We start from the raw sequence: 20,296 nt of genomic DNA, 5'->3' as shown, positions 1-20,296 counted from the left end.
GATGTCTTATGAATTGGGTAACATTGCTGAATGAAGCATTACACTTACATCTGAACAAGTGATGATCTGCAATTGCTCAAGTTAGACTTTTTTGCCTAGAATAGGATCACTTTTTGCATATATAGGTAAAATTCATCAGCAATTATACACAAGCAAACAGTTCTTACTAGGTTACTTGCAGTGACTAATGATAAGTGTTCAGTACCCCTAACCCTCTTTGGTCTGTATTTAAGCTGACATATAAAGCAGGCTTTTTCTTTTCTTTTAAGAGCTGAGTGACATTTAAAATCAGGCATCTCAGCAAGCTCTTATACCAAGGATTTCAATATTTACTTTCCATAAATAACCTCTTTAAAATTTTCTGTTTCTTTGCACTTCTCTGCAGGAAAAACAATTTGCTAATATCAAGCATTAAGGAAAATTTGCACAAGGGCAGGCAAAGGAAATCTCTGTTTTGTTCAAACAAGACACTCCCTCAATTTTCAACCTCCTTTCTTTGAAGACCCGTAAGCTATTAAATTTGATTTACATCTTTCAAGTTGAATGAAACAGAATTTCTCACTTACCACTTCCAAGTACTCCACTTCAGGAGTAACCACATAGAGATATACACCCAATCATCTCAAAACTTATGCAAAAGTTAAGCTTCAGCTATTGCATATTTGTCTTCAATGGATTTACTTGTGTATAAAGGTAAATGGGTCCCAAAACACTTAAAGAATCAGAGGTCTGAGTTGCCACTAAGTTCACAACAGTACTTCTTTCCTTCTTTGAAATTCTTTCTATCCTCTCTGGTACACTGAATGTGTCTCAGCATGCATTGTTCTCCATCATCAAACACTGAACTGCAAAATCATACTGCAATGTGACTTTTCTATTTGCAGTCCCTTTGATAGGTTTGTTATAGGACACTGTGAAAGCACCAAGATACTTCACCAAGAGAGAAAAAGGGGTTTAAAAGAGTTCTGCAGTCTGGTTAATTGGGTCATTCATCACTGAAATCTGTCTTTAGAGCATAGTTAGTATTTGCTTCACAGCTGATCATTGGTTATTTTATGGGGATGAATACATTTATTAAAAAAGATTATTGGCCTATAATTTTGCAGATTTCTGCATGCAATCAATTATGTAACTGGTAAGTTACTATCAATAAAGCTTCCTTCCATAAATCAACCAGCTTGAAAAAATATTTCAGTCTAGCTTCTGCATTCTAACTTTTCTAAAGGTTTTTTTTTTTTTTTTTTACTCTGCATTTTTGTAACCTCTGTTTTTGATGGGGAAGGAAGAGGAGGACTCTGGCCATCTAAGACACATTTCCGAAGTTGTGATAGCTAATCCCTTTAAAGAATAACCTAACTGGTCAGGCACTCCTATAGCAAAGCGAAGACTTAGTACGCCAACTTCATGGTGCATCTAGCCCCACCAGTGCAAGGGGCGAGGGACCAGAGGTCATTGCTGAACCTTAACCTCTCTCACAATGGCATGCAGAACTGCCTGGCCAATTTCCTCTGGGTTTTATTTAGCAGGCATGTGGCCAGCATGGGAAGCAGCCTTTCCCACAGATGTTTAGTATAAAAGAAGCTATTTATCAGTGTGAATTATACAGTCAGGCTGTGATCAGAATAGATCAGGTCTCTATGTAACACAGCAGTTCCCATGTTCTCTGAAACAATGGGTTACAACAGCTAAATTAAACTAATTTGTGCCTGAAGCCTGTTTTCTTGCTTTTTTCTCTTTGAGAGGACACTGATTTACACCCATTCCTCACCAGGGCTGATGTTGCCTGGGAGAATGGGAAGGGTCACAGGGCAAATGGTGGCACTGTCCAAGGTGACCAGCTGAACGGACCTCAGGCAAACTCCAGGGTTTTCTGACAGCCCAAGTCCTGTCTTTGCTAACCATTCCAGCAGTTCCCTTTAGTGCAAGCATTTGTCTTCCCCAAAAGCCTTCTAACATGCCAGTCGTCTTTCTTTCCTTTTGAAAAAAACCCAACAAAACAGATATTAAGTCAGTGTAAGTTCCTTTGGCAAAACAGTTGGACTCTATCCTCTCACATATTTGCCATTTGTTAGGAGAAGTACCCCTGCACTTGTTTCATGTGCAAAAAATACCTCAGACATAAATCATTAGGTTATTCTGGGACCACAAGGACCATGGGTATTAATCCATGGTAAATTGTCGGATTGGACAAATTCTCCATCAGCCCTTGAATGTCTCTGAATGTATGACTTACTTCTCTCTAATGTAATGAGACAGATTGATTAGATATGTTTTTGTAATGTGTATCTTTGCAGCACATTGGAAAACATTTGGATTCAGCCTACTCTCTCTTCAGTGATTTATATTTACCTCAGACAGATAATTTTCTTCCCTTGTCATACCTGTGTGAGGGCAGTGGTCTTCAACAACCCCACAAGAACTTATTAGCGTCTTTGTAGACTTGAAACATTGCCTTGAGTATTCTTAACTTCTATCCTTCACTCTAAAGCCACATGGGTCCTTTCTAACCTCAAAGAGCAAGAAAGTTTTGCTTCTAAAGATTGCCTTGCAACCGTGATAAATGTAATCACATTTACTGATTTACTGAACTGATTAGACTGAAAATATTGTAAAACAATCCTTTCAGCACTTGCAAGTAGGAAAAAATATAGAACTCTTCTGGGGCAGGCAGGGGGGAACTGACATGAGTTTAAGCAACTCACTTCATTTCTGGGACTGTAACTGAGCCATCCTAAACCTAGGCACTTTCAGAGCCCAGGTTTTAAATCTAGTCTTTGCAGAGGGGTTTGAGAAATTGATGGTTTTATCCTGATTTTCTTAAATTCTAGAGCTCCTCTTAAATTCTAGAGCTTTTCAAAAGCCTCTAGGCTTTGGTTTGAGTCAGAAAAAGTAGAACTCCCTGGATGAGAGCTACAGAAATCTCAGTCTCCTTCCTCAGTCAAACCAGCTCCATCCTTTTTCTTCCCCAGGACTCATTGACTCAGCCCATGCCTGTGTTCCCCGCGCTGAGGCTGGATGGTCCCAGGGCTGACAGAGGGATTGTGAGACCCGGGAAAGCACCAGCTGCTCCAGCCCTGGCTCTGCTGCTGCAACAGCCCTGACAACTGCTAGATGCAATGTTGCACTCCACTCTGAACCTCTGAGCCTGTGGAGATGGAGCGTCAGAGCTTTTGCCAAGAAACCCCAGTGAGTTTCAAATTAGTGTAGTAGAAGAGAGATGCTTCAAAGGCTTATGCATTTAACCACATTTGGGCAAAATTTCATGAGCAAAGCAGTTTTTCCACAGAGACACACACAGCTCTCCCTGTCCAGAAGTCAAGTTGCTGCTACAAAGCATGACAATCTTGTCCAGTCCCAGTAGAACACTTGTAAGAATTCAGGGACAGGGGAAAACTCATCATGCCACAATTATCTTGAGAACGGATGACTCTTTTTGGCAGAAATGTTAAAAAAACACATCAGTAACTGTAAAATAAAACTGCAAGTATTCACCCTGAGGCAGAGGCCTGGCATAAGAAATTTCAGAACACTGAAAAATAATTTACCCCAGCAGAAGCAGGATTTTACAAGGGAAATTGTTGGCCAAATGTAACTATTGGCAGCATTGCCAGCTCCGCTTATAAGAAATAACGCACCTATGCAAATCAGCCAGTTCTTGAAAATTTACAAACCCCAAATGCTGTACCTCAGTCATATAGCCTAAAGGAAAGTTTATTACTTCAAGAGCTGTTAGCCATGTTTTAAGTAATGTCTTTTCAGGAAAGGCTTATAAAAGATTAAGAAAAAAGAGAACTCAGCTGGCACAGCATTACTAGAAGACACTTGGTAATGCCTCCAGCTGCTCCACTACCACTCTTTTCTGCTCCCCCAGTTTCAACTGGAGTTACGTCTTTCCCAGGCAGGGTGAGGCCCCTTTGGGTCAGGCCTGTTACCTCATGTTGTCTGCCTCCTCAGTTTCAGCACAGCTCTTTCAGCACACCTCTAAAGCAGTCATACAGCCTTCCTTTGCGCTTGAGCTTCTCCTCAGCACGTGCGTACTGATGTCACCGCAACGTCACTTCACAAGGGCCTGTGAAGAATGAGAGCTAGACCGTGCTTTCAGCCCCTTTGCATGCAGACCCCTGCCATGCCCATGTCCTTCATGGGTGGGGGTTGATGTTTTGCTCAGAGAGAACACGGTGAACATCTTAATGCAATCCCATTGGCACTTTGAGAAGCGAGATGATATTATCTTTCTCTTTTTTTGCTCTCCACTCTCTTATAGTGTGTGTAATATACAGGAAAACACTGTGAATTTCTAGTTATCGTTATCAAATGTCAGAGGATACACAGGAGCTTGCCTTCAAGACAAAATCTATATGAAAATGGACTTTGGGGGTTTTGCCGTGCACTGCTATAACTTGCTTGTTACTTGGGAAATGTGATCAGTGGTGCTGTAGGCTAGGTGTGCGCAGGACTGCAACCTCTATTTCAACCAAGCCTGGATACCAAAAATTTTGTGTTCAGTTATCACAGACCAAAATGCCAGTGCCTCAAGTAACAATTTGCACTGCAAGACATAACGTTCCCACTTCTTTGGCAGTGTTCGTACTGGCCCCTATTTCTCCCCTCTTGTGGTAATAAGGAGTCACTAAAAACCAAATTTCTTGGATTGACCTATCTTAAAATACACTTTTACTGTCTTGCTTCTAGCAGACTCAGTGTAGCAGGCACCCTGTCTGTAATCTCCACAGTCTGGACTCCTCTCCATTTGTGCATGCTGGAATAGTAGAAGATCTCTGTCTTTTGACATTCACCCAAGTATTTATTGTACATGTCCACATCTCCACCCTGCTTAAAAGAGTCATCATAGAAAGAAAGTGAAATAATAGGGGGGAAGAAGCCAATAAAGGGAGAGAGTAAAAAGAAAAAGAGGAATCAGCTCATTTTTGACAGATAGAAAAATGTAGCAAACCTAAAAATCTCCTCAGATCTGCAAAGAGAATAATTTCAGAAGGATATAGCTATATATTGCAAGGGTAAAATAGGATACATTTTAATATTTTTAACCTAGCTCATGTTTCACATTTAGTATTCTTACAATAGACAGACGAGTAGTCTAGCATTAAATACATTTTCCCCAATATGCTCTTTTATATTTTACACACAATTTGAAACATCTGGTAAATGACTTGTTTTCCTGAAGCACAGCAGAGAGCATGGTTGGATGATCCACTGCTGTTTGTGAAATGTTGCTCTCTGTGGAACACTTCCCTTCTTCCATTTCCTCTCCATTTTTGCTATTTGCTTATTCTGAAAATAACAACACTAATCTGAAAGAACCAAAACATATTAGAGTATTGATTGTGCTGTAAGAGTGAAACAATAATATACAACAGATGCCATGTTTTACTAGTGAAAGATCACAATGTTAATAAGATGGGGTCTTTAGAAATAAGTATGATTCTCTTGAGAGTGATGAATTGAGATGCCACACTGCTGTAGTACAGACCATTGTGCCATACCTTATTTGGAATTTGTCATATATTTTAGGAGTGGTTATTTTCTGACAGGCAGCTTAGTATAGAGGTGTTCTCTGACTCTTATTATTCAGGAAATGTTGTTGAATGCCATTTATCTTTTAATATATGCCCTAGTCATCTTTCCCCTCACTTCCTAGGCGATACATGAGATTTTTCAGTTTTCAGCTACAGTTATAAGTAGCCCCTAAAATTGACTTGACTTTTTGTTGCAGTAAAACATATAGCCTGTTATAGTACTGAATAGCCTTCTAATGGCTACTGTTTTGAGGATGCCACGGTCAGCCTTGCAATAATTGAGAAAGAACATAATCATAAACAAGATAGGACTTCTCTTCTAGCTAGTTCAGATGAAATATGTTAGGCAGACATTATGGGAACTGTTACCTTCTGCTCTTTGACTAGAAACACCACAAGAGATACCAGAATAAACAAATCTCTGTGATGTCTGTATCTATATCTATATCTATCTATAGCAAATATATCTAGCAAAGTATTATGCTGAGTGCTCATTCCACTTCCTAAGCCTTACAAGGCCCATACCTGTTTTTTTAACAATTTTAGTCCTGAAATTGGTTACATTCCTAGCAATCGAATTACAGCAGTCAGCATGCTCAAAGAAGTTGCATTCAACTACAGCAAAATAATACTGACCTCATACAAGCCTGTATTCCACTGAGCCAGATTCACCCCTTTAGTCATTTTAGTGCCATCTGCATGCTAGCGTACACATTTTTTGTCTAGAAGAAATTAAAAATGAGGTGAGCAGAAAGTATCAGCCACTGCAAGCCCACTCTTGCAGTCCATCCAAGAATGGTGCTCTCTTGAGATGAATAATTTATAGCAGTGGGTTTTGCATATATGAGTCCAGTGAGTGCATAATTTGAGCATGTAGATTTCTGGACTGAAGATTATTTCTTTTCCTTGTATCTGTGTGAGATTATTTCCAGGGTTAACTAACAGTGATGGCTTTTGCTCCCCTAGTCCTTTAAGAAGATATTTTAATTATTTATTTTGCATATGACACCCTTAGCTGGCTCAGGAACTAGACGCGAGATGCAGAAATACCAATCTTTCCCCCTAATGCAGATGGCTACTACATCAAAAGCAAGGCACTTTTTCACATGATAATAATTTTAGGAAGTCTGGGGTGGGGGAGAGCTTATAAATAGATACGGCCCCTTAGGCAACTTATCTTTTAGAAACAAAAACCCAAAACATTAATTACCATGAAATTCACCCTGGCTGAGTAATGACCACAACTATTCTCACATTATAACACAAAATATAAACATATGTTCAGAAGTAGAGCTGGGCATGAGAAGTGATGAGGTTATGGAAAGGTAATGGGGAAAGGTTCAAGGAATCTCTCTCTCTACAGACCACAAAAATTAAAGAAAAATGCAATCACAGAACTGGAGTGTGTTTCCTCTGATAAAAAAGAAATGCAATCTGTGGAAACTCATCAGATTTTCTGACTGGCAACTATTATCTTCAAAAACATAATGAAAATAGCACTTCAGACAATAGGCAGTTGCTATGAATTTTATTTTGTAAATGATAAGTTATTCTCTCACTGAAGTCTATAATAGGCCTACCTTCTAAGTGGAAATTTGAGAGTCTAGAGGAGTTTCAATTACTCCAAATCTTTTCAGATGTTTTGCAAAAGCAAAGAAGTAATCTAATAACTCTAGGTCCTTGATGGAGAAATGGGCAAAGGGAGGAAAGGGAGTGGGGCCATCCACAAGGATGTCTGACCTCCGGAATCCAGCTTCCTCCATCCCCTATTTACACCAGTTGGCACACTGAGGTCAGAGAGAAATGAAGGTCAGCGATGAACAAAAACAAACAGAAGGAAGCATAAAATAAGAATTTCAAGCTGGATAAGAGATGTGAAGGGAGAATGCCATATTCTGCATATTTCTCTTCAATAACTGGAAATGACACTGTCTTGACTCTTGTGCCTCAGAGACTGCCCATACACTTTAGGGAAAAGCAGATTTCAAATTAATCAACACTCTTATTTTATGTTAACTTGAACCATTATTGAATTTCTTGGCTGTTACAACAGTTTTCCTCTTCTAAGAGGTCCTTATTAATATTTTTATTCCAACAAGAAGGAGTTTGGTGAGGGGAGTGGATAAATTTAAAAATAAATCTATAGATACTTCAGGTGTCACAGTAATCCCCCAAACTGTGAACCTTAATTACGCTAAAGCAAGATCAGAATTTATCTCCTTACTGAACACTACCAAGCCAACATCAATAAAATCTCCATTTAGTTCCACTAGGAACAAAAACTGGTTTCTCTGATGTTGAGGGCACCTGACATGAAGCTGACCAGTCACAGTTCCTTGAAACTGCTGGCATAAACAGCACATCTACCAGCCCATTATCTCATTTGTTTTATTTTGCTGTGGAGGATAGGATTGAAAGGTCTTGCTTTCCAAACTGTAACTGGGTGAGAACAAGTCTATCTCTGTCTTCATGTCCGAAAGCATGCAAGTGCAAGAGACGAGTCAATTTTCTGTAGTGGCAGTAATACGAAAGCCTAGATATATATTTGGGACGGAGTGAAGTCCCTAGGTGGCAGCTGCGTTCACTGACTGAAGCAAGATTTGGTCATTGGAAACCTACTGTGATGCCTTGTAAGCAGAAAACCTCAGCTCATATCTTCTTCCCATCTCAACACACAGATGTGGAAACCCTGAAAGAAATTGTCATTAAAATATCCAATAATACACTGAATAGATTCATAACACTTAATGAGCCCTGCCAGAAGAGTCACTGGTCACTTATTTCCAAAGAATCCAGAAAGGGAAATGGAAATTGCTGTCTGAAACACAGGGTAAAACCAAGACTTCTGAGATAATCTGTCAGTCACTGCGGAAGCTGAAGGAGCACATGAAAGAGGATGCTCAGAAACTGTCAATAAAACAGCAGGAGGGAAAACTTATGGGACTTTGTGATTCGCAGGACTTGCAGAGGGGAGCCACCGTGGGCTGGGATGGCAGAACTTTGTTTACTCCTCAGAGAGTGGGAGAAGGGATTTAGGCAAGGAACAAGAAGTTACAAGGACTCTCCGCTACATGTGCGTACAAGCCAGACACTCTGCCCCAGGAGGAAGAGGACTGTGAAATAAGTACTCAATTACCCAAAATTAGAATGAGTGACATGGTTAACTTATTATTCTGCAAGCTGCTGCCTTACGACATGCTTGATATTGAGAAGATTAATTTCTATTCATGTATTTTAGCCTACCAAGCAAAATTTTAATAAATAAATGTTGTGGCCCTGAACTTTCCTATGCTTTTATGCAGATTCAAAAAATCAGTTTGCCATACTGCACGGATAGAAGCTTATTTGAAACTGAATGCACTGGAAAATTGTGCAAGACCAAGTGATGAAGAAAATAACTAGAATTTCATATAAGCACTGGTAATAATTATGTAACTAAGCTTCCTGCATGCCCTTCACAAACCTTTGTAACTGGAAATACTGATATCTTTTAAGGACAAACTACCATGGAGACTGCAAGTCAAAAGATTTTATGAGAACCGTTAAAGGGACTTTCTTCTCTTCACATCTGGCTTGGCCTATGTTGTAGATTTCATGCTATTTAGCTAAATCTAAAAATACGGAGACAGAATTGCTTAAAATCAAGCAAATATACTATTAATGAAGTCTAGGATATATCTTTAAGATTACCTAGAGGTTGCATATTCATGTCTATATATCTTTTGTTTTTTACATATTTTACCTAGCTAAAAAAAAGTAAAATTTAAGAGTTTTTACAGTAAAAACCATTAGGTATTGGCTTAAGACTACTTAGCGAGTTGATGTGACACAATGTTGCAAGTCAGGTCAAATTACACAAGGTGTGAAGAATTGTTTCATTTCCCTTTCCCAGATCTCATTCACTTTCTAGACTCCCATGTCATTTAAAAGTTTCTTTTCACCAGTATTAATATATTATTAATTTATAGTATTTACTGGAAAAAGAAACCAATGCTGGAAAAAATGGAAGCCTGTCTAACCATACGTGTGGTGCAATCCCCACTATTTGCCCACAGTCCTTTCACGGGCTTGTCTATTTTTAGACAACTCTGAGCCAGACAGAGAACTGGGGTTAATCATTGAAGGAGCCGTAGTATTTTGCGTGAGGTTTTGGGACAAGAATTTTAAAACTTGGCTTTCATGTGTCGATGCAAAATCATTCTTTCTGCAGTTGCTGCCAAAAAGATCCATTTTGCCAAACTTTTACCTCTTTGAAGGAAGTAGAATTAGGGAAGGGAAGCTGACAGTGTCATATTTCTCTCTCCCTTGCTTCTGAGATCATATGTTTAATGTCAGCAGGATAGGGGAATGGGGTCCAATGTCATGGAGACACCGAGGTTTGACCCTTCTCTGTGAAAGGAGGCAGGGGTTTGCGTGTCTGAACTTGACTGGAGGTAGCTACCTGTCACACAAAGTCTGAGGAGTGTGACCCCAGGAAGAGGAGACATAAGTGAGGGGAGGCAGAGGTCTCGATGGTTTGAATTACTACACCTCCTCTGCCACCTCCATCTTCTTCCAAGATGCCCATCTTTCTCCATTGAACATACTGAGAACTGCAGTTCTCCACGATGCACCTAAATACATTGCTGAGAAGGTGTTCATGGCATCCTCTTAACAGGCAGGACTATCTAGAGGATGTTTTGCAAGTCCATGTTTTCTAAGAAGGACTAAATTTTCCTTCTTTTGTACAGACTTTAAAGTGCCCTGGGGACCTTGACACCAATTTGGGCACAGAGATTTGTCTTTCCGGAGTAATTAAGCCCCTATATGTGAGCTATCAAGTCTGATTTGCTCCTATTGCAATGAGCTTTCAGCTCCATTTGTCTTAGCTATACGTGGCCTGGGGCAGCCATAATGGGTGCTCAGCACCAACAAACATTTTACCTTCATTTTTACCAAAATTTAAATTGTTCCTGGGTGCTTGCAGTGTGCTAAGGCGTGAGCATCCCAGCTGTGGGCTGAGGCATCTCAGTGCTACGTGCCGTACTGTCACAGGAAGGGAATTCCCCTGTCCCAAAGACCTGTCCTTGCCGTTTGATCTAAGGGCAATGAGTATGTCAGCACTGCTCAGTCTGGGGTCGATGAACTGGAGCATTTATTTTATGATGGTCATGTAATTTGTCAGTGTGCACAGCACGCTGCTCAGAGCCATGGCGGGTATGTCACTAATGCAATGTACAAATTGGCAGAAGGAACCTGAGACACGGCAATATTGTGTAACAAGTTCAAATGAACTAACATGCTATACAGCACATGACTGCAGTCGTAAAGATGTATCTGCAAGAGGTCTGAGATGTGATGACCACTAGCCATCTGGATAGTGCAAAATGCAGACTGAAAAAGCAAGATATATTCACTGTCAACAAGGCTTTTCTCCTCACAGAAAGTTCTCTTAGTAGGAAACTAAAATAACATCAACAAAAATGGACAGAAAAGCAGCACATTAAGGCCTAGTGTCCTATAATCCTGAATGTATACATAGGATTCCCCAAAAGCCTCTCCTATTCCACACTTCCCAAGGAGCCATTTAATTAGATCCTCCCTTCAGTGCTTGTGTAAGGAAAGGGAGCCCCCCCCTGCAGCTGGTTTAACTCTTTGTTCACAGGCCTCATATCCCGCTCTGGAGCTTTTGTGGAAATTTCTGTCTAACAGATATTTTAAATTTTTTTAAGCAGCCTTAACATTTTTCTCCAGAAAAAAAAAGTCCTCTATGTCGATCCATCTGCCCTGCCCCACCACCTCCCCCCCCCAAAAAAAAAAAGAAAGAGGCATCTCTCCTCTCAGTGCTTCTAAGCAGAGCTGTTTGCCTAGGAAATTTAGAGGTAGGTAAGTGACAGTTAACGACAGCTCTGCATTAAGACTTTCATCTGAAAAGCAAACTGACTGCTGGATTTCATTAATTTGTGTTATTACATACAGGTCTCTTCTGTTTAGGAACAGAATTCTTAGATACCATCTGTGCATTCCCCCCTTTCTGAAACACAATTTACCCCTTGCCTTGCTCTCCACCCACAAGTAGCAGGAAGATACTTGTTTCAGTGCTTCCTCTATCCTAATGGCTTGATCTCTGTAAATAAGGAATTGGATGTTGCATTTACCGCTTCACATGAACATTTTGCAGAAGATAAATACGAGAGTGCAAAGAAAATGTCTCACAGGCCTGCAGCCGGGTCCCTCTGCTCCGCTTCTGCAGCCAAGGGCCCTCTCCCTGAGGAGACATGGCCTCCTGCCCCCTCAGCCAGCCCTGCCCTGCTGCTGCAAGCTACCCAACACATCACCTGCGGCCAACAGCCCTCAAGCATTTCTGCACAGGCTCTGTTTGATGCTGACTGCTTTCTCTGGGGCTGCTTAAGTATGAGATAAAGCGCATGTGCCTGTGCTTGCAAAGGGGGGGTCTACCTTGGCTTGGCTGGTGTGGAGAGTATCCAGGGGTGGGTATTGCCTGTTTGGGTTCTCTTTGCATCATCCCCATCTCTGTTTGCCTGGTTGATGTTGTCCTTCCTGACTCGACAGAGTTAGAGCAAACCAACCCTCTTTAGTTAGTGGAAGCCAAAGAGGCACGATGAGGGAAGAGATAAATTACCCCACAGCAGACACAGAGGGAAAAGAGAAGGCCCTCTTAGGCGGGGAAGAGGTGAGCTGACCGGCTCCAGCCCGCCCGACAGGCTACTGTGTCCCGGCCCTCACCTCGGATCAAAGGGCCTGCAAAGGACCAGAGGCCTGCGCCGGCAGGGATGAGGGGAACGGGCAGGGGTGGCTGCAGAGGCACCTCTGAGACAGCAGCCCCACGCCAGCACCGTCTCCGTCCCTCCCCGGGCTGGGGGCAAAGGGGGCTGCGCCCAGCAGGGCGCACGAAAACCAGCGGTGCCCTCTCTCTGGGTGCCCCGCCAACCCCATCTCTGAGTCCCTGTGCCACCATTTATTGCAGGTGGAGGAGGAGGAGAAGGGTTACAGAGTGCAGAGCTATGTAAGGAATATATATCTTCTCCTTTCAGGAATGGGAGAAAGTGGAGTGTATGAGGTGGGATCGGTCGAGATGCAAAGAAAAAAATGAAAGCCTAATTCTTCTAGGGGGCTGCAGGGACTAACATTATCTCATTGATTTTGAAGTGAAACTCATCCTTAGTTTCAACAGGAGTTTTAATTTTGCTTCAAAACAGATATCGCATTATCTCACCCTATAAATTAACTTGCTCTCTCTCCTTTTATTTTAGCACTCTCTCTGCCCAAGAAAATTGCACATTTCATGGATGGGGGGAAAAAAAAAGATAAAAAGAAATCAAGCTTTTCAGTGCAGAAAGAGAATGGAGAAGAAAGAGAAGACCATATGGCCCAGATACTATAGCTGCTTATTGTACATGCAGAGACAGGATTTTATGCTCTGCTGTTGTGCTTGAATAACACAAGGACATTTGTTAATGTAGAGCCCATCACATTTGAAAGACCTACTCAGCCCTTAGCAAATAAAAAAATCATCTTCTCTGATTTTACACTAAAAACCACAATAAAACAAAAAATGTTTGCTTATTTGTGCAACTACTGAGATGAAAAAAAGTTATAGATTAATATAAACAATAAGGGGTAAATTATCTTTACTCCAGCCATTACAAATAGGCTCCTCGGTATTTCTTTTAGCACCTGCTAACAGCTTTTCAGAATTCCTTTCTAACATTTGCAACACATACACCATTGCACAATATTTACATTTCAAACAAAAAAGGAAAGCTTCCTGCTCTCAAAAATAGTTGTTTCTGATAAAGCCACTTAGAATAATACTCTGCCTCTTGATCTTAAACTTGCCAACAGCATCATTTCACCACTTATTACAGACATAAAAGAACATGCAGGCTGTAAAGATAAGTACCTAAAACTCAGGAAATTGAGTAATTAAAGACTGCATCACAATATGCCTTAACCTCCATCACTTACAGCAAACATTGGCCTGTAATTAGCTGTATTATTGTTGCACTATAGTACAAAGCATTTTACAGGCAGAGGAAGAGAAAGCCACTGCCCCAGATTCAACCAGCTGCAGCTAATTCAAGGGCTGCAGCCAACATGTCCCACTCAGTCTTTTCTTCCAAGGCATATTTCTTGCATCTGCCACCTGGGTCACATTAAATTAACCAGCATGGACAGAGCAGGGAAGGTGCAGGCAACCTCCTGGTCTGGGAGGCCTGACCCTCACTCGTGTGCATGGCTTTACTGGCACACCGCTGGCTGGGGAGGAGGACATGGTCAGATCTCCAAAACAGTGGAATTACCTTGGGAACAGCCCTTTAGTTTGTGAAACAGGAGAAAAAAAGGCTCTGACCCATACTTACTGCAAAGAAAATATCAGTGCTAAGAACTGCTTCTTTGGAGACCACCCGTCTCTGAACAGTGTGTCAGAGCTGCCGACAAGATTTTCCAAGTCAAAAAGCCTTATCTGAGTCTGTGGTCTTGCTCAGCTGAGATAGCCTGTAATTAAATACTAGCAAAGTATTAAAACTAATAAATGGGCCAAATGCTCACCCCTGCTGCCGTTGCTTCCCCTCCTTCAGCAGGATAAGGAGTCTGTGAAGCTGCTGGATCTTCTTCTTCCCCATCCCAAGGACTTCCTGCCCTCAGGTGATGTGGAAAAGCTTCTCAGCAAAGCTGCTCCACATCCCCGGCGTGGAGGAAGCTCACCCGAGCAGCTGCTGGGTCCCTCGCAGCTCTCTCGGAGCAGCGGCTGCCTGGCCACTTGCCTCTGTTTGCCTGTGACGGAGGAAAGCGGTATAGCTCTCCATTTTCCTACTCTTTCTCTGCAGCTGTGCCATCCTTGCTTTGCATACAATTTGGGCAGATTGGGGAATCTGGAATATTTCAAACTCGATAAGTGTTTCCAGTCATAATTGTGATTTTAACGGTTCTGGGCCCAAACCTCCCTGCTGTGACTTTGCTAAGAGGAATGGGCTGATCTTACTCTGCTTATGAAGGGAATCGCATTGACCTCACGTGGCTTTACTGTTATAAGTATATCCATAGGGTTGGACTCCTTAATCAAGACACTGAGGTTTGCATTTATTGTTACTATGTACTACTAGCAAATGCATTTCATTCCCCAGTCTCTCTTCATCTGCCAATATGCTATAAGAGCGAAGTGTTGTGGAAAATCACTTCATCAGGAAGGAATCAAACACTGTTGCGAAATTTTCCTTAGAGTAATCCCATAATCTGGCAGTTCTTTGAAGAAGTCGTGCATCTGTAATGTGCAGACATCTTATTGCTAGGGAACAAAGCTTGCCTGTAATGACTATTTGATGTTAAATTTAAGCTTAAACAAGACTGCTGTAACTGTTGCTTCTGCGTGACACTGCCTTCACATTTGGATTTCAAAGGATTGTAATATTAAATCCTTTAAAAATAGCATTTATTGTTTCCAAAAATAATGCTGCCATCCTCAGATTTTAAAGTGCTGCTGACTGTGCTTTGTCTTCTGTGAGTTTGTCAGCTTTTCCATCACAGACCCTGCTGAGAAGCATATGGGGTGGGATTTATTATCTTCAGCCAGCTGAAATGGCACATGAGGTGGAATTTTTACTCTCCCGGGTATTGGATGCTTATTTGTGTAAAGTTATGTCCATTAACATGGTTTTGGTGGAGGCATCAGCGAACCTCATGTGCTACCCTGTTCCTGAAATATTTTGAAATCTCCCCCAGGTTTCTGATGGCCCAAATATTTAAAGGTAGTGGATAACTAGCAGGGTCACGAGGATATGTAGGAGAGGATGTGTGACACCCAACCTCCTTCACAGTCCCACCACGCTGTAGTTTGAAATGCAGGAGAAAAGCAGGAGCGCTGGCCTTGTCATCTCCTGCACCTCCGAGCATAAGGAGGGGTAAGAGAGAGAACAGAGTTATTGCCTCCCTTTTCCTCCCACCCAACATGAAAAGCAAGGGGGAGAGGGAGACTGATTCCCTAACGCACGCAAGAGAGAGAAAGCTATTTAATGCTTGTCTGTATGTAACTGGGTTTGCCAACATGGCTTTAACCAGTGGAGTTATTTCTGTACATGTGAAAGTGCAAACCTAATTTAGATCGGCGAATGAAATTTCCTTGTTGGTATAGCTTAGATCAGTTCTCAGAATAGAATAAAGGACTTAGGCCAGTATAAATGCATCTTCATTAGGATTTTTTGCTGTTACAGCTATAACAAATTGGGTTGTGTTTTTCTTTTCCGTGTTCTTCAATGACATTACTATGCCAGCAATGCTTTTAAGAGCAAGCCTTACTAAGGCAGGTCTTGCGTGAGTCTGTCAAACAGCCCCTAGCAAAAGCAAACAAGCTCTCACTAGTCAGACGCTTAGGCAGACCTGAAGCAAGAAGAGAACGGGCTGGCTACAATATGCATCAGGCTCCACTGAAGGATAACATGAAGTAGAGTCAGGCCAATTGACATTCAGGATGTCAGATAACTCAGGTAGATGGAAAAACCCATGGCCATGTGAATTGTGGTGAAAAGCAGCTAAGCAGCATGCCTTAAGTTAAAAATTCTCCTCTAGAGTTGTGAAAATGCATGTGCCAAACACTTACCTTTTAGTAGTTCAGGTCTTGAGTAGCAAATAATTTCCATTCTTTGAAGCACTTTCCTGGCATCCTACTGAAATTGAATGTAAATCAAGGATCCCTTTTCCTGGCACTGAAAAAATCCACCATCTTTTCGTTTTCCCCTACATAGCTCCCAACAGCGCTTCACAACAGGCCAGGTCTTCATGGGTGCAGAGCTGGGGCTGACTGGATAGCACCAGGTCAAACGTCGCTCTTCAACCCAGTTCTGTCAATGGACCCTCCATAGTCACTGACATTAAAAACAAAAGTGATTCTCCCCCAGAACTGACAGCTGAAAACACCTGGACAATAAGTACAGTAACTTTTTGAAACTGTATTTTCTGTTCTCTGACACGGTGTTCCTCTTCAGGCCAAGTCACTAAACCAAGTCTCTGCTGGAGACAATAAAACAGATTTTGTCCCCTCCTGATTTAACAAGGTCCTTTGTAGTTTTGCCATTGCAAAGCTGTTTGAGCTGAATGCCTGGGACCTGCTATCTCTATTCTTGGAAGTTATGGCCTATTCATCCTTACAGGCAGCTTTGTTGCTGCACATTAGGTAGTCTGCAAACAGTCATCAGATCAACCATTTCCAATGGGAAGCCCTCTCCTGGTATCTTTAGGGAATGTAGTGTGCAAACCTTAGCTTTATTTTTCATTCTTTGAACAAATAATTTGCATGCTAGCAGGGAGAACATATGTCTTCGAGAGAAACCAGTGATGTGTAGAATCAATGATGCCAATCACGCAAGTTATTTCGGTAGCTCTGAGCTCAGATCAGGTTCACCCTGGCTGCGGGCCGTGTACGATTGTGCTCGGCCCCACGCTGGAGTGGGTTTCAATCGGTCTGCGGCTCAGCAGCAGCCCTGGAGTCCAAGGGAAATGGCAGTGCCTGCAGCTGGGGAAGGGGAGCCTGGCTAGAGAGGTTACTTTGCAAAACCCCAAAGCACCGCTGGCACCAAGATGATGTCACTAGCTTAATTTAAATTAGCTGCTCTTGCCAACATCTTCGTCTTCTCCTTCAAGTCTTTACCTGACCCTCTCAATACTAGAAAGTGAAATTTCCATACTGCTGTAAGCAACCTAGAGACTGTTTCAAGCGCTGACATACCTGTCAAATTCCCAACAAATATTCTGTCAGTGTTGTCCCTGAACTCCCATCCAGAAACTCTCGAGAGCCCATCTCCCCATAGGAGAGTCCAGCTGCAAAGCCCCCCTCCTGCCCTCCCAGCACCGGGGGTGTCTTCAGCAGGATGGTGTCAGTCTCTGCCTCCTCCTCCTCTGCGCTACACCCCGAAGGTTGGAGCTCTCTCATTCATTCCTTGCAGTTAAAGCTGTCATGCAGTGCTGAGAACATCTGCGGCACAGACTTAAACGATACCAATCTACTGATTTTTAAAGTCAGACCAATGGGAATCTAATTTAAAACCTGGAATAAAGTTGGAAGTATATGACTTAGCCTCACCAAAGCCAGTGTCCTTATGTGGCTAATATCCATTACTTCAGACTGAGCTTTGGAAACAGGCTTATACAAATTTTTGTCCCTATGCAAATAGAAGCATTAGCTCTGAATTGCCTGGCTTTTTTCTAGCTTATATCAGATTCAAAATTATTTTATGCAGGATTTTAACATTTATATTCTTTAATGCCTCCGACCTTCTTGTCTGCCAGGCAGCTGTTTAGTGTCCCCTTGGATCCACTCCAGCTGGAGCTGAATTCAGATGTCACTCTGGGTGCTCTCCTTTCTGACATCAGCTATTATTCCTTTAAAAGTGCAAATAAATAAAGCTATAAATTAAAAGAATCAAGAGGAAACATGTGCAGATGGGGTTTTTTTAATCTTTTTTTTTTAATTCATCAAAGGCAGCTGAGTCCCTCTAGTGCTTCCGTGTTGTGCTCTGCACTTGTTCCAGCAGGAGGATAATGAGAAATGGAAAACATCAGTCTTCATTATTTTAGCATATCCCCAAATGTGCGTATTGGTTCACTGGGAGAGAAAAAGGAGATGGACTTACATTGCCTTTAATTCACTTCTAAATCTGCCCAGACCTGATTGTGAAATCGAATTTCTGACATATGTTTCAAAAGTTTCCACAATTAACAATTCCACAAAAGTCCTTCCCTTCCCTTCCCTTCCCTTCCCTTCCCTTCCCTTCCCTTCCCTTCCCTTCCCTTCCCTTCCCTTCCCTTCCCTTCCCTTCCCTTCCCTTCCCTTCCCTTCCCTTCCCTTCCCTTCCCTTCCCTTCCCTTCCCTTCCCTTCCCTTCCCTTCCCTTCCCTTCCCTTCCCTTCCCTTCCCTTCCCTTCCCGGAATTAAGCACTTCAGCGTGCGCTTAAGTGCCCTATTGAATCAGAGCTGTACCCACAAGACATCTTTCTTTTATTAAAGTAGCTACAGACAAGGCCAGTTTTGTGACTCAGTTTAAAGACTAATTCATGGTTTTGCTGTTTAAGTGAATTATTCAAAGCTCTTGGTAGGCAAAAGTGGATCATATGTGTGAGAAACATAAGGAGTACAGACTTTAGTAGGATGTGGTCAATATCTATGCAACTTTGAAGCCATTTTTAATATAAACAATGCCCTGGTGATGTCAGATTTAGCCACTGCCCATCTGCCAGACATTGCAGAATGACCCACTTTTTTGTGCTTAGCTGTGCCTTCAGTGTGTGTCTTTGAGCATCCCTCTTTCTTGATATTGTAGCACCCATTTTTTTTGCTAGTCTGGCTGTCAGAAAATTGAAGAAAACAGAATAAGAAAAACAGAAGTGAATTCTTTTAAAGCTTCATATTTTTGATGGCATTTGTTTTCAATTCGAATAAAAAACTAGAAAAGATTCCCCATTAACATATGTTGCTTGACAGAGAAATTTTTAATACAAATAACTGAATTTCAGTTGTTTTCTTATCCCTAATTTCCTCTCCAGTTTTGTACGTGAAAAATTTTACGAAGTGGCAGTATATATTTAAAGTGTTTGGGAGAAGACAGGCATATTGTCTCAGTTATACTGAAAAATATATTGGTGCACAATTAAAATGGCCACTGCTTTCAGCTTGCCTGATTATAATCTCTACCATATGACTTCCCTCTTCCCTTAGCTCCAATTGTTCCCACTATATTGGAACAACCAGCTCCTTTTTGCGCTTATAGGAAACTATGTTATAGTTGAGTGCAACTAATATTGGAGAAAATATTAATTTTCAAATGGAGTATCTGGGAAGAATCATGAGCTGGTAGAAACTCAAATTAGTTTTGTAGCATTCTTACACAAAAGTACAGTGTATTAAGGATGACAGATTTTGCACTGGTTCAACTTAGATTTGGGATGCTTGGATTTAAATATTGCCCAGACATCTGGGATCTCATTAGCTTATGGTCATAGGCTGCCATATAACAAAGGGCTATCCTTTATCAGATTGAAGCTATCAAGCACACGTAGCCAGCTTACAGGCAAAGGTGCTGCATGAAACTGTACTTCTATTGCCCAATATTAAATCTCTTTTGCACAAGACCCTCTTACACTGTCGGGTACCATAAAATAGATCTGCGAGTCCAAACAACGCTACTTTCATCTCCAGCAAGAATCAGTCTGCCCCAGGCTCTGGGAGCACAAGCATTTATTAAAACACCATGTTCCTAGCACCACTTGTTGTGAACCTGATAACTATGTTTTGATTTCCCTTCTGTCGATACAGGTTGTTTTGTGTATTGAGGGGGAATATCATGCATGAATGCATGTTTGTAGCTGCTGTTTTACTAAGAAAGCATCAAGGTTTGGGGCTGCCATGGAAGAGCTATCAAGCAAGCAGGCACCACTAGGAGAGGTGGCAACCTCCTGGTCTGTTCTTTTTCTGCCTCCACATGTTACAACAGTGCACTCTGGTTATGCAAAATGGGGTAAAATGCAAATGTTTATGCAAAATGAGGGCTATTGCTGAATGCTTACTTACACTCCTGTTGTAGCCTAGACATGTCCTAGGGATTCGCCTCTGTTTTCGGGGTTGTGGGGGCAGGCAATCAGTTTGCTATATTTGGGTGATCTTTGCTAGGGAAAACTTTTCACCTAATTATACCCTCTTTGCCTTGAGGACTAAGCAGTCGTGACCATATCACACAGGATTTGATCTTTGCTCCAAGTGGTGGTTGGTAG

Source organism: Platalea leucorodia (assembly GCF_965183815.1).
Source record: "Platalea leucorodia genome assembly, chromosome: 2".
In the NCBI taxonomy this organism is placed as follows: Eukaryota; Metazoa; Chordata; class Aves; order Pelecaniformes; family Threskiornithidae; genus Platalea; species Platalea leucorodia.
This window is presented reverse-complemented; position numbering follows the sequence as displayed.